Here is a 12,797-nt window from a genome sequence, read left to right on the forward strand (position 1 = left end):
AAAAGTAAGTTGGAAATGTTTGTGGATATGCAGGAGGGTTCAGAGTTATATTAAAGTCAAAAGTGGATGGTGATTATAAAATATGATTGAATTACTCAGAAAATTAGGTGGAGGTGATATACTGTAACTCCTTTGGTCGCCAATCAAAACTAACAATTCGCAGTTTTCTATGTAATATTATAATGGGATTTGAGGTGACATAGAGTTGAGTAGATAATAAATCCCATCATCGTAACTATAAGTTATGTTTTCTTCGTTAAAATTTCAGTTTTCAGATGGGTACTGATTAATATTTAAGCATGTTCCTTTTTAAATTTTTGTCATATAATTATTTGCCCGAACTCAATTAAGATCAGTTTGTTACTTTATTTTTTTATTTTTTGCAGTATGTCGAGCAAAAAAAAGGAAGTGGTCGTTGGATTACGTACGGTACGGGTTCACGTGTTTGACGGAACGGGACGGAAGTCAGCGTCCTCAATGCATGCTTTGCAATGTCAAGTTGAGGAACTCCAGCCTAGCACCAGAAAAACTACGGGAACACTTCAAAAAACTGCACGGCGAGGGGCAGTACAAAGACGCAACGCTGGATGAATTCAAATGGAAGAGAGTCCGATTTGACGCAAATGCTACCCTTGCCCACTCTCGGCTTAGTTCCAATTGACAAACCGATCCTCACCACGTCGTATGAAGTTGCGTACCTGATCGCAAAGCAGGGCAAACCGCACACCATTGGTGAGACACTCATCAAACCGGCCGCGTTGAAGATGGCCAACATCATGCTGGGAAAAGCTGCTGAAAACAAGTTGTCTCTCATTCCACTCTCAAATGACACCATCAGATGCAGAATCGATGACATGAGCGACGACATCCTCGCCCAGGTAGTTGCAGATTTAGTCGCGAGTCTGACGAAATTTAGCCTTCAACTCGACGAGACCACCGACGTTTCAAATTTGAGCCAGCTCATCTTATTTGTGCGTTATGTCAAAGGAGATGAGATCAAGGAAGACTTTCTGTTCTGCAAACCTCTCACAACAACGACGAAGGCAGCTGATGTGAAGAAGCTTGGGGACGACTTCTTCAGAAGCAACGGCCTCTCATGGAACATGGTGTCTGCAGTTTGTTCGGACTGAGCTACAGCCATGCTGGGATGCAAAATCCGGTTTTGGAGCGCTGGTGAAGGCCGATGCACCACACATCATCGTCACGCACTGCGTCCTGCACAGACACGCGCTGGCATCAAAAACCCTGCCTCCAAAACTGGCCAATGTTCTGAAAATCGTCGTTGAAACTGTGAATTACTTGCGAAGCTGTGCTCTGTATCATCGCATCTTCAAAGAGCTGTGCAATGAAATCGGCTCTGAATTCGAAGTCCTTCTCTACCACTCTAACGTTCGATGGTTATCACGAGGGAAGGTAGTGAGCCGTGTTTTTGCCCTGCGTGTAGAATTAGCCTTGTTTTTGCGAGAACACCAGTATTGCCATGCAACGCACTTCCAAGAGCCAGAGTTCATCCTCGCCTTGGCGTACGATGCAGGGCGGTGGGAGTGAATGTCATCGAATCTGAAGAAAAGCTGAGCGCTTTTCGAAAGAAGTTACCGTTGTATAGGCGTGCGAACAGAGAACGACAACTTCGCGAACTTTCTCGCTACTGGACGAGTGCGTGAGCGGGATCGAAGATGAGTCTGAAGTTTGAGGCATTTGCTGTGCCGGGGGAGCTGAAGCAAGTGATTGCCACGTACTTGGATGAGCTGGGAAAAGTCATTCGAAGGCTACTTCCCCGACCAAGAGCAATACCCAACATGGGTGCGGCAGCCGTTTACTTTCGATGTTGCAACGGCAGATGTCAACGACCAACACCTCGATGACCTCATCGAACTTCAGCAGAGCCAGACTCAACAACAACTCTTCGGCACAACAACGCTCTCAACGTTTTTGGTGCCGCCAAATGGAAGGGTAATCCTCACATCGCTAAAATATGCCCTTGAGATCCTCACACCGTTCGTTACAACGTATCTCTGTGAGCATGCGTTTTCGAAACCAGTGGAAATTAAAACAAAGAAAAGGAGCAGGCTTGCATGTGAAAATGATTTGAGGGTGGCCCTTGCCAAAACAAAACCACACATTTCCCAGATCGCCTCCCGAAAAGAAGAACAGAAATCGCATTGAGATGCAATTCTCTTAATTTTTGGTCAAATTTGAGGGGTTTCCGCGAGTGTTCGGCGGGTTTCGTTCGGGTTTGGCGCCTTTAAAAAGGTTAAGAACCACTGATCTAGGGATAAATTGGTGTGGAGAAAAAAATAATAATGATGTCATTGGTCATGTGGTTCGGCCGCCATATTTGTTTTAACCCAAAAGTCTTAAAAACACGTCCTGGCGATGGTCTGCAATCTCCAATTGCCCTTTTTTGTTACTTTTGTAATGAGAAGTGGCTTTGGAAAAACGCCATGAAAAACTCCTTGGAAGAACTCCATGGGAGCGGCAAGGACGGTCGTGTTATTCACCCTTGTGCAGTATATAGACTACAGTCGATCTATCGATCAGGTGAGTTCATCGACGTGATGAGCATTGACTGATGTCCGGTTTTCTCCAAATTTATTTCAGTTTCGTGTTAAACAGCATGAGTGATTGTTTAAGAAGGTAATCATACATGTTTGTGGTTTATAATATTTTTACTTCCGGTGGAGGTGCTCCCACGAAAACGGCACGATAAGATATTTATAAATGTTGACACCATGCATATTGTCATGCGTAGCCTCCGGTTAATACCAGAGGCTCGCGGATGGACCGAAAACGGCTTTAATTGAGACGATGGCCCAAACACGGACTCAACTATGGACGTGGGAGGAAGAAGGAAAATGGAAGGCTGCGCAAGCGCTAACCTTCAACGAACCCACGGCAGCTTCGATTCTGCAGGGAAATTAATTCAACCAGGGGCACAGGTTTAACAGGGAAAGGAAAATAATACAAGGGTTTATTAGAGTAAAAGGCAAGGGACAGGAAAAGCACGCGCCGATAATAAAATGTCCTAATCGGGACGTCCCCACACACAGACTTCGGATACAGATGAGGGAATACAAATTAATGAAAAGGAACACGGTCGTTATGTTCGTGTTAAATGGGTAATGGCCTTATCTGGTCTTGTCGTCTTGTCCGTAACACGTGGCTCCAAACTCCGGTGTGGGAGAAATCCTCACGTCCGCCTCGCCCGCCTCGCCAGGCCCGAGCCAATGCCCCCTCCGCCTGCGCATGAGGTCCCGCCCGCTCACAGCACCGAGCCTCGCTCCCGCACCAGCACCGCTCCAAGCAACCACGCAGATGGCGAGCCAACGACCACCACTGCCTCCCAAGACCAAGAAGAAGACAAGAGCTTCGAGCACGTCGCGACAGCCAGAGAGCGCAAGAGCACCAGAGCTGGATGTGCAACAACTCCGAACTGCTGGATCTCCACAAAGTGCCAGAGCTGCCAGAGAAAAATGTCGTTCGGCGCGCCCTTAAATAACCTTGCTGGTGGACGTCAGCCTCGGCGCGCTACCAACCAGCGACTTCCACTGAACCTTCCAGCTTCACACCTCTCGCACTCGTTGGCTGGAGGTTCGCGCCTAGCGCGCCTGACCAATCACAGGACCGTAGCGTGGCAATAGCACATAGCGTGTAGCGTGGGCATAGCACGTGCGTGTAGCGTGATCATAGCTCATAGGTGCAGCTGGCCGCGGTCCCATGCGGCGGCGCCCTGAGCCGCCCCCCCCCCCCCTTGCCTGTTCGTCTTCCAAAGTCGTGTCAGGGAAGGGAATCATTTAGTGTTGCACTAAGGACCTAACTACGTGTCTACATGTGTGCAATGCCATAAGGGACAAAGGTTTGGCTACCAGGTGTGACACACAGGGGCGTTATTCTTTAATCCCTACTCTATTTATCACTCGAACATCCTGGTATGTTCACAGGTATACTCTTACCCGACAAAACGCCTACACATGAAACTTATTACAAGTAGATTCCCTATCCACGACAATCGGATACCTACCTACACAGATATATCTGGCTCTAGATATTGCTCTACCCCTCCCGACATAACACATGTTAAACAGCATGAGTGATTGTTTAAAAAAGGTAATCATACATGTTTGTGGTTTATAATATTTTTACTTCCGGTAGAGGTGCTCCCACGAAAACGGCACGATAAGAAATTTATAAATGTTGACCACCATGCATATGTTCAAGAAGAAAATACCCCCTTGGGGAGGTGGGATATTATTCGTGTTAATATTGTTTTGTAATAACATTCATATTATGCAATTATCATTGGTTTTGTTATTGGAAGCGGCCTTTGAAAAACGCCACGATAAAGCTAGCTTAACACGGTTATACACCTCAACGCACAACCCCATTGGCAAGGAAAACCACATTGGCGGAGGAAAACGCCCTTGGGAGAAGTGAGCAAATGATTTTGCTACAACTTTCATTGTGTGATTGTTAGTCCTCTCTGTCAACGTTGGTTGAGAATGGATGAGTAACGACCGGATGTATTGCAGTTCAAAAAATTGTCAGACAGACAGACAGACACCAAATTGCATGTTTGGGTAGATGATTAAGGTTTGTCGATCTTTACGGTTGTGCAGATTAGACACTGGGAAAATTTATATAAACATTGATTGTATACTCTTGGCCATTTAGTGCACATTTTCCATAACCTTTTGCAGGCCACTGTAGGTCTCACCCCAGTTCCGGAAGCTTGCATGGAGTGATATTTGGTTCAAGACAGGTTGTAGTTGATTTTCTTTTCTTCAGCGAAGGAGTTCTATAGCGTATGTGAGTAAATGATCACATAGAGGAACAAGAAGATTACCCAGACAACCCTTTTGTAAAAAGGAATGGGTGTATTCAACTTCCCAGAATTAAATGTCATGTTTCAAGTGCAGTTTTTAATCATTTTTAGGTATTAACAAACATATACAACTGCTGCTTGCTATTTAGGACAGGGTGGAATTGTATAAAAAGGTGAACAAAGGATTTTCCAAAAATATGGGAAATTATTAATATCCACTTAATATGGTATTGGCCACAGGACACTAACTTCGACGAAAGTCTCCAAGGGTGACGCAAGTTGCAAGTCTCTAAGTATGCCATTGGGGGCAGATACTAATACATTCATACATGCAAAGAAAAAGATTTGACTGCCAATTCAGGAGTCTATTACTCTCGATGCTAACGGTAGACAGCTTTGTCACTATGGCTGGATGGGAGACTATCACATGCATGGGATATGTCGAAAGAGACTGCTCTGGCTGCTTAGCTGGGGACCAAGGGTTGACTTCATTACATACAATTGTGACACGTTTCTGAAACTGTACTTTCTATTGAGCCTGGTTTTGTCTGTTTCATTTCCTCAGGTGATGTTTATTGGAGAAATTCCAGTGTGCATCGTTTTGGGGATTAATTGCAGATAAATACGGACGAAGACCGGTGAGAATACAATGGATAAAAAAAAATACAGTACTAGGTGCCACCATATTTGCCTGAATGCTTGAATCTCAGTTACTCTGCCCTCAGTGCATGAGAGGGTGTGAATGCTGAATCTCCCAATTACTTTGCCCTCAGGCATAAATATTTTTCCGAGGACTGCAAAACGTAATGTTTCTCAAAGTGCCAAGAGAGAAATTTGTGTTCTACTGCAGTGTTCAGGTATATCTATATATAAAGGAGGAGTGTCTGTGTGTGTGTGTCTGTCTGGATGTCCGCTTATAAACTCAAGAACTACACATCGGAGAAAAGTTTTAGACACAGATTCGGAATCAGCATAAAATCCCGGTGGTTTTAGGCTACGTTTTATTTTAATATCAATGGTTTAAAAAAACCAGCGCCAGCTGCAATTCCATGGTGTCGTTTGTGGCCGGCGATAGACGTTCGGGGTGTATTGCAATGGTTTGTCGGGTTTGGCTGTGGGTCCAGAATAGCTCCCATTTCCTTATGTTCTTCCACTTTTATTTTTGATTCTTCTGTTACAACGCCTTCCTTATCTACCTTATATCCCCCCGACGAGGCCTCTACATAATTTCATGCAGCAGAATTTCGTGCATTTTGAGTGAAAGAAGTGAGACGAAGTTGTAGGAGGAAGAAGAGGCGCGGGCACTGTGGAGGCATCGATCGTGAGTGGAAATGGCGGGAATTGCGTTTGTATCGCAAAAGTAAAGGATCTGCATTCATTTATGAACTTGCATTGGTGGATTGTTATACATCTGCATTATTTTTCATAAAAAAACTTTATGTTGAATTTGAAGGCTCCAAGCACGGACTATATAATATATAGCCCTCATTGAGGTAAAAATAAAAGTAAAAAGCCTGCTAACGCTTGCCAAGCTAACCGTTCCCCCCCCTCCCCCCTCCCCCTCCCCCCTCCCCCTCCCCCCTCCCCCCTCCCCCTCCCTCTCCCCTCCACCTCCCCCTCCCTCTCCCCTCACACCCTCCCCCTCCCCTCCCCTCCCCCTCCTCCCCCCTCCCCCTCCCTCCCCCCTTCCCCTCCACTCCCTCCCCCTCCCTCCCCCCTTCCCCTCCACTCCCCCTCCAATCCCCCCTCCCCTCCCCCCTCCGCTCCCCCTCCCTCCCCCTCCACTCCCCCCTCCCCCTCTCCTCCCCCTCCCCCTCCCTCCCCCTCCATCCCATTCTCCCTCCCCCTTCCCCTTTCTCCCCTCCCCCCTTCCCCTCCCCCTCCCACCTCCCCCACCCCTCCCCCCTCCCCTCCTCCCTCCCCCTCCCCTCCACCCTCCCCTCCCCTCCACCCTCCCCCCTTTCTCCCTTCCACCTCCCCCCTCCCCCCTCCCCTCCCCCTCCCTTCCCCCATGCCCCTCCCTTTCCCCCTACCTCCTCCCCTCCCCCCTCACCCTCACCCCTCAGTAGTGTATATATGTTGCTTCTGGGACACTCTCATTTTTCCCATTGACTTACATGTTAATTTTTCCCCTCCCTCATTGCCCTAAACACCTCTATTTCTCTCACCCTGTTCTTTACGAACCTTCTAACCTTTTGACATGTTATCCTTATTCATTAGACCACTTAAACAATGGTCCTTCTGTGTGAACCTGTGATCCTTCTGACCTTATGGACCTTTTAACCTTTTACTCTTAATATCATCTGGTGAATCATCTTTGGCCCACTCACACAACGACCTACAAATATTTGTTTATGCGTGGGAAATAATTTAATTCTCCTACAACTCTCCTCACCTTCTAATACATTAACAAAAAATATGTTTGAGTTTGGTTCTTTATCAAGATATTTTAACTGAGCTAAAATAAAATGATAAACCTCCCTCAATGTTCTTGTCTGAGTGCCTCCTCTCCCACATCCCATTTTTAAATTAATGTATATATTTTCCTGACAACCATCAAAGTTTTCCGTCCACTCAAAAATATTTTTATCTTTTTTACCCAACTCACCGGTATTTAAATTAATTCTCTTATTTGTTTTGTGAACTTTTTTACCAGTTGCCTTTTCAATTATACCTATTTGATATTTTTCACATTCATTATGTTTTCCATTTATATACCAAGGTTGACTACACCTCCACTCTTTAGTCTGGTTGATACTTGGTTCTATCATTTATATAATAGTAAAAAAGGCGGCGGTAGCCCGTTAAAATCCCCAACCCCCCCTTTTTAACTTATCACTTATATATATCTTATCACTTATATATATCTTATCACTTATGTATATCTTATCACTTATATATATCTTATCACTTATATATATCTTATCACTTATATACTTATATAACCATAAGGGAGACTATCAATTCCATTTTCTAAAATAAACCTCTTATCATCAAAAGCCCCCAATGCTTTCTTATTTATCTCTTCTGAATATAATTGATGTTTATAACTTCTTATTCCATTAATCTTTCTAAACTCTTCTTTCTTTGTTGTTAAACAGTTATAATAATCCTTAAAGTTTATTGTTTCTTTAATAACATTTTTCTTTACACCTTTTAACTTCTTATCAGTCTTTTCAACGTTATTCACAATGTATTTATAAGCATAAGCCTTTGACCTCAATCCCACAAATTCACTCATAACATTTCCTCCTAATTCATCCTTGAACTTTCCAATCACCTTTTTATTTTTAGAAGAGAACAACTCACTCTCTGGACTGTAATTACTCGTGTCATAGATATTAATGTCTCTTTTCATGTCTGAATAAACATCGTTGGTATTAATTTTCAAAATAAAACTATCTGTATCCATATAAAGTAGATTAACATCATTTTGATATTTCTTCCTCAAGTTATTATAAAAGTAATCATACATTAATGACTTTGATAAATCAAGAATTGTTGTTCCAATATAAATAGGTTTGTTCATTTCAATACTCTCTTTAATCAAATGGATCGCACAAAAGTTCTCAGTAAAGACCTCAGCTCGAGTAAAACTCGGTCTATTAATTAATTTTGATGCTTGTTCCCAAGATGTTGATAGTCTGATATTTTGTCTTTTCCTCACATTCTCCATAGTCTTACCAAAGACCGCATTATTCATCAATTTATAAAAGTCTTTCTCAAAATCTGTTTTTGACTCTGTTCTTCTTTGTGTATTAAAATCAATGTACCCCTTTAACCAATGACTTTGATTGAACTTTAGAACCCTATGGATCTTCTCTACTCTTAGACCTTTTGATAAATATTGTCGCAAATTTCTTTGGTGTAGAACATAATTTTTCTTGTTATATAATGTAGTAAGTAATTTTTCTGTTGATTCACCTATATCAAACGATCGTTGATAAATCACTCATCCATTCTTTCTTTGGACTTTCTTTCTCACAAGCAAATGGGAGATCTTTGTGTAGGTTATGGAGTTCCTCTGGATATTTTAAATCAATTTCAAAATAATAACCAACTTTTTCTTCATCCAATTCTTTTTGTGTAGAGATACATACATCTTGTAAAACGTTTTTGTAGTCTTTTTCCTTTACCCATCTAAGTTTTCCATAAGGAAGAGCCTGAGACATTGCCCAGCCATACAGGTTGTTCGCGTCATAGTACATCAAGTAAGAACTCTCTTTCGTTGGATCATAATTTGGAAGATATTTGTTATTTGCTTTTGCGTATCTACTCGAGCAGACTTGTGAAATTCCACCTCTTTTTGCCTTTTCAATCATCAAAAGCATATCAACATCGGTTATCAAATCCAAATCTTGTTTTGTCATTTTCAACATCGTACTCCAGGCCAATCCAGGTGCTGTGTAGTAGTGAGCAGGATCCAATCCATATCCAGTGCGACAAACAGATCTAAAGGCTTCAAATACATCGGCCAATAAAAGCACATCAGTTTTGAGATACAAATCGTGATACTCGCCAAGATTCTTGATGTTATATTTTTCCCAAACATTTTGTGCGTGTACATAATCTTTATCAGATATATTACTGTTGTTTAATTTGTTATAGAAATTTTCTTTTGAAGGAAGTTGTGTTTCATTGAATCTCTCAAATGAGTCCATATAGTCATAGGGGTAAATTCCCTTTTGTGTTAGAAAATCTTTATCTAAAAAATACTCTGAAAGACATGGAAACTCTTTTAGATTTTGAACCAAGTTAGCCAATGGACTTGCCATGAATTTAAATGTATCAAGAAATCTGATATGAGTAATAGGAGATGTGTGAATTGTTTTTGTGAATGAAATGTATTTCTGATCCGTGTTTGGAATTGCTGAGATACTTCCAGAAGTCTTTGAGAGTTCCTTGATAAATAGATGTGTATCATAATGAGCGTTGTTATGAAGAAAGACAGGAATGAAAGAGGGGAGTTGATAATTAATATTACAACTTTGATGAGCCGGACCTCTATATTTACCAGTGAGATGACAATGGTCTCTAACCTTTAGACCTTTACCAATTTTCTCCTCACAAATATGACAGACATTGTTTTTTATAAATTCCCTTTTTTCTTTACTTGTTAAGGACATTGGTTTATTGGTTTCTCTCATTATCTTGGTTAATCGAACACAGTCTTTTTCTAGTCGTTTCACAAACTCCTCTGGGGTATTTGAGCCTCTATACATCTCTAACTTGTAATATTTATCACCAACGGATGATTTGATATAATAACAAAAACCACACGGAGTATGTTTTTGATATTTATTTGTGTATGATTCTTTTGGATCTGGAGAAGCAGTATCAATTTTTTCTAAAATACTTTCAAAATCAGCATATATAACAAACGGATGTTTTATTGTTTTCTTTTCATCTTTGAATGTGATCTTTGAGTCTTTTTTAGGCATGTTGATTACCGTTGATTTATGTTCACCACAATAATTTGAATGTTTATCTAATCTTTCTTGTGTATGGAAGAAGTTAAGACAACGCATACAAATATATATTTTATTTGTTCTTTTACATACTTGTGGTTTTATTAATTTAGCAATATCTTTGATGTATGTATAATGTGAATTTTCCTCTGAATTAAAATATAGAAGATTAATATGAGTTTGTTTACAATTGTCAGAAAGCTTTAAAACCTGAATGTTGTTTGTTTCTGTTAGACCATAAACATTAACTGATAAATTATTCATCTTTTCAAATTTAGGAATATCATTTAAAGTCATCGGAAACTTTAGATCTTTCGTATTTAATGTATTCTCATATTTTTTATAATGAGATACTCTTTCATCATGAAAATGTGGAGGATGTAAGTGTGCTAAAATAGACCAGAGAAAACATTTATTGTCTTTATTTTTGATATTGATAACTGCTTTTCTATTTTTGATAACACTGGGTAAATCAATGTAAGAAGAAGCTTTTAGAGGATCTGATTTAAGAATATGAATGTCTATGTAAATAATTTTTCCTATATTGAATCCACTTCCTACGATTGAATTATCCACATCTTGCTCTTGTTTAATAAGTTCATCATAGACTCCTGATGTTTTAAAATCTTGATATGAAGATATAAAGTGTGGCTCAGTTCTCATGTATGGTGTATCTATAACTCCTTTATCCTTTGTCATTTCTAATTTTACCCCCATATAAAATTTAAGTGGTTTCATTTCTTTTAGTGTTTTTTCAATCAATGTTTGAACAGCAGGTTTGACTATTTCTACAGCATCAACTATAGACTTTGGTTCGGGAGGTTTGAAGTTAAAGATTCGAATCCTGATATGTCTTTTGAAAGCACCATCAGTATTTTTAATAGTAAACAATTTTGACAAGTGTTTGTTAGTTTTAAGATGGGCTTTAAACCCCTTCTTGAGGATGGTTGTTTTACAGACCTTACAATGTTTTGTTTTAGGTGGAAGAGGGGAAAGTTTGTTAAGAATGTTGTATGTATGTTTTGCGGTGAGAATATGTTGTTTATAATATTTTACTTCCTTCTCGCAAGTATCACAATAAACCATATTTATAGCGTGAGAAAACGTGGTGTTTTATATATATCACTGTGCTTAAAATAAAACACTTTTGAGCTTTACAGCTCCGTTTTATATATATCGCTGTGCTTAAACTAAAACACTTTTTCACTCAGAATCATCTAAGTCATAACTATCACATGAATACTCAGAATCTTCTTCTATACCAATATACTTCAGAATTATTGGAATCTCCCGCGATGAAGCTATCTCTGAGGGCCTTTCACTCACTCACCGCAGGCAGGTAGGTGGTCTTTCTGTCTTCTACCGACTCCTCTCCGGCCTTGCACCCCCAGCTCTCTCTGTGCTCTGTCCCCCAAATATTCCTACAGGTCGCACAAGATCTGCCAGCAACCCTCTGATGGTTAAACTGCCGAAATCTCGACTCTCTGCTCACCTTCACTCTTTCATTCCTCTTTTCTCCCGCCTCTGGAACAAACTCCCTCACTCCCTTCAATCCCACTCCTCCCTCCAGGTCTTTAAAACAGCTGTTCACCACCATCTCTTATCTTCCCCCATCCAAAACCTTGATCTTTTCTACCCCCGCTAATTCACCCCAGATCCACCTTGTTTGAAATTCCAACTTCTTTCCTGGAAGTCCTGGCAGTGTCCATATGTTTTATACCTCTCCCACTGCCCCCTTCCCATGCCCCCCCCCCCAAAGCCCTCGCCCTCTCTCAGATCTCTCGATGTCTCCATGTCTCTCGGTCCCTGCTCTCAAATGTTGTGTTTGTGTCCTTCCCCCTCTCTCCCTATCTTGTCTACCGCTCCCGATGTTATATGTTTTATGTGTCGGTTTGTCTTTCTGTGTGATTAATGTTCGCTCTTTCACGAGCCTCGATCTTGTATACAAAAAAAACAAACAAAAAAAACAAACAAACAAACAAACAAAAAAAAATCATACTCAGAGTCATCAATAAAGCTACTCTCATAACTATCATTTGAGCACAAACTATTCGTATCATAACTATCATCTGTGTTCAATGAAATACTATCATCACCATCGTCCGAGTTCAATTAAATACTATCATCACTATCGTCCGAGTTCAATGAAATAGTAAAATCTTCACTGCTGTAATGACTCATATTTAATTAGCAGAAAAAACCTTTCCATCTATACCAATATACTTTCTTTCATTAACGGATTCAATCTCTACATTTTTAATATCAAAAGTTATCTTTAAATAATCTCTAACTATCATAGAACGAAATGACATTTCACCAGAAATATTAACATCATTCATTTTACTTAGATCTACACCCTTTGGATTATTAAAGTAAATACAAATTTCTCCACGAGTATTGTTGATGGTCTTATCATTCTTTTTCAAAGTATCGTGGTCAATCACTTTTTCAAGCTTTGAATAAATTGCCAGGAGTAGAGGAGAAACTTTTGTTAGATTTACTTTAAT

General features: G+C 40.7%; 1 protein-coding gene across 7 annotated transcripts in view; it reads left to right on the plus strand.

The window, feature by feature from the left end:
• LOC137414398 (synaptic vesicle 2-related protein) overlaps positions 1–12,797 on the plus strand; it is a 314,148-nt gene that overhangs the window by 57,963 nt on the left and 243,388 nt on the right. For all 7 annotated transcript variants that reach the window (XM_078780584.1, XM_078780583.1, XM_078780582.1 and 4 more), the window contains one exon: positions 5,388–5,460. The gene's annotated coding sequence lies outside the window, so the exon portion shown is untranslated. The remainder of the gene's footprint in view (positions 1–5,387; positions 5,461–12,797) is intronic.

The sequence above is a fragment of the Myxine glutinosa genome, chromosome 6 (genome assembly GCF_964187855.1).
Source record: "Myxine glutinosa chromosome 6, kmMyxGlut1.1, whole genome shotgun sequence".
NCBI classification, from domain to species: Eukaryota; Metazoa; Chordata; class Myxini; order Myxiniformes; family Myxinidae; genus Myxine; species Myxine glutinosa.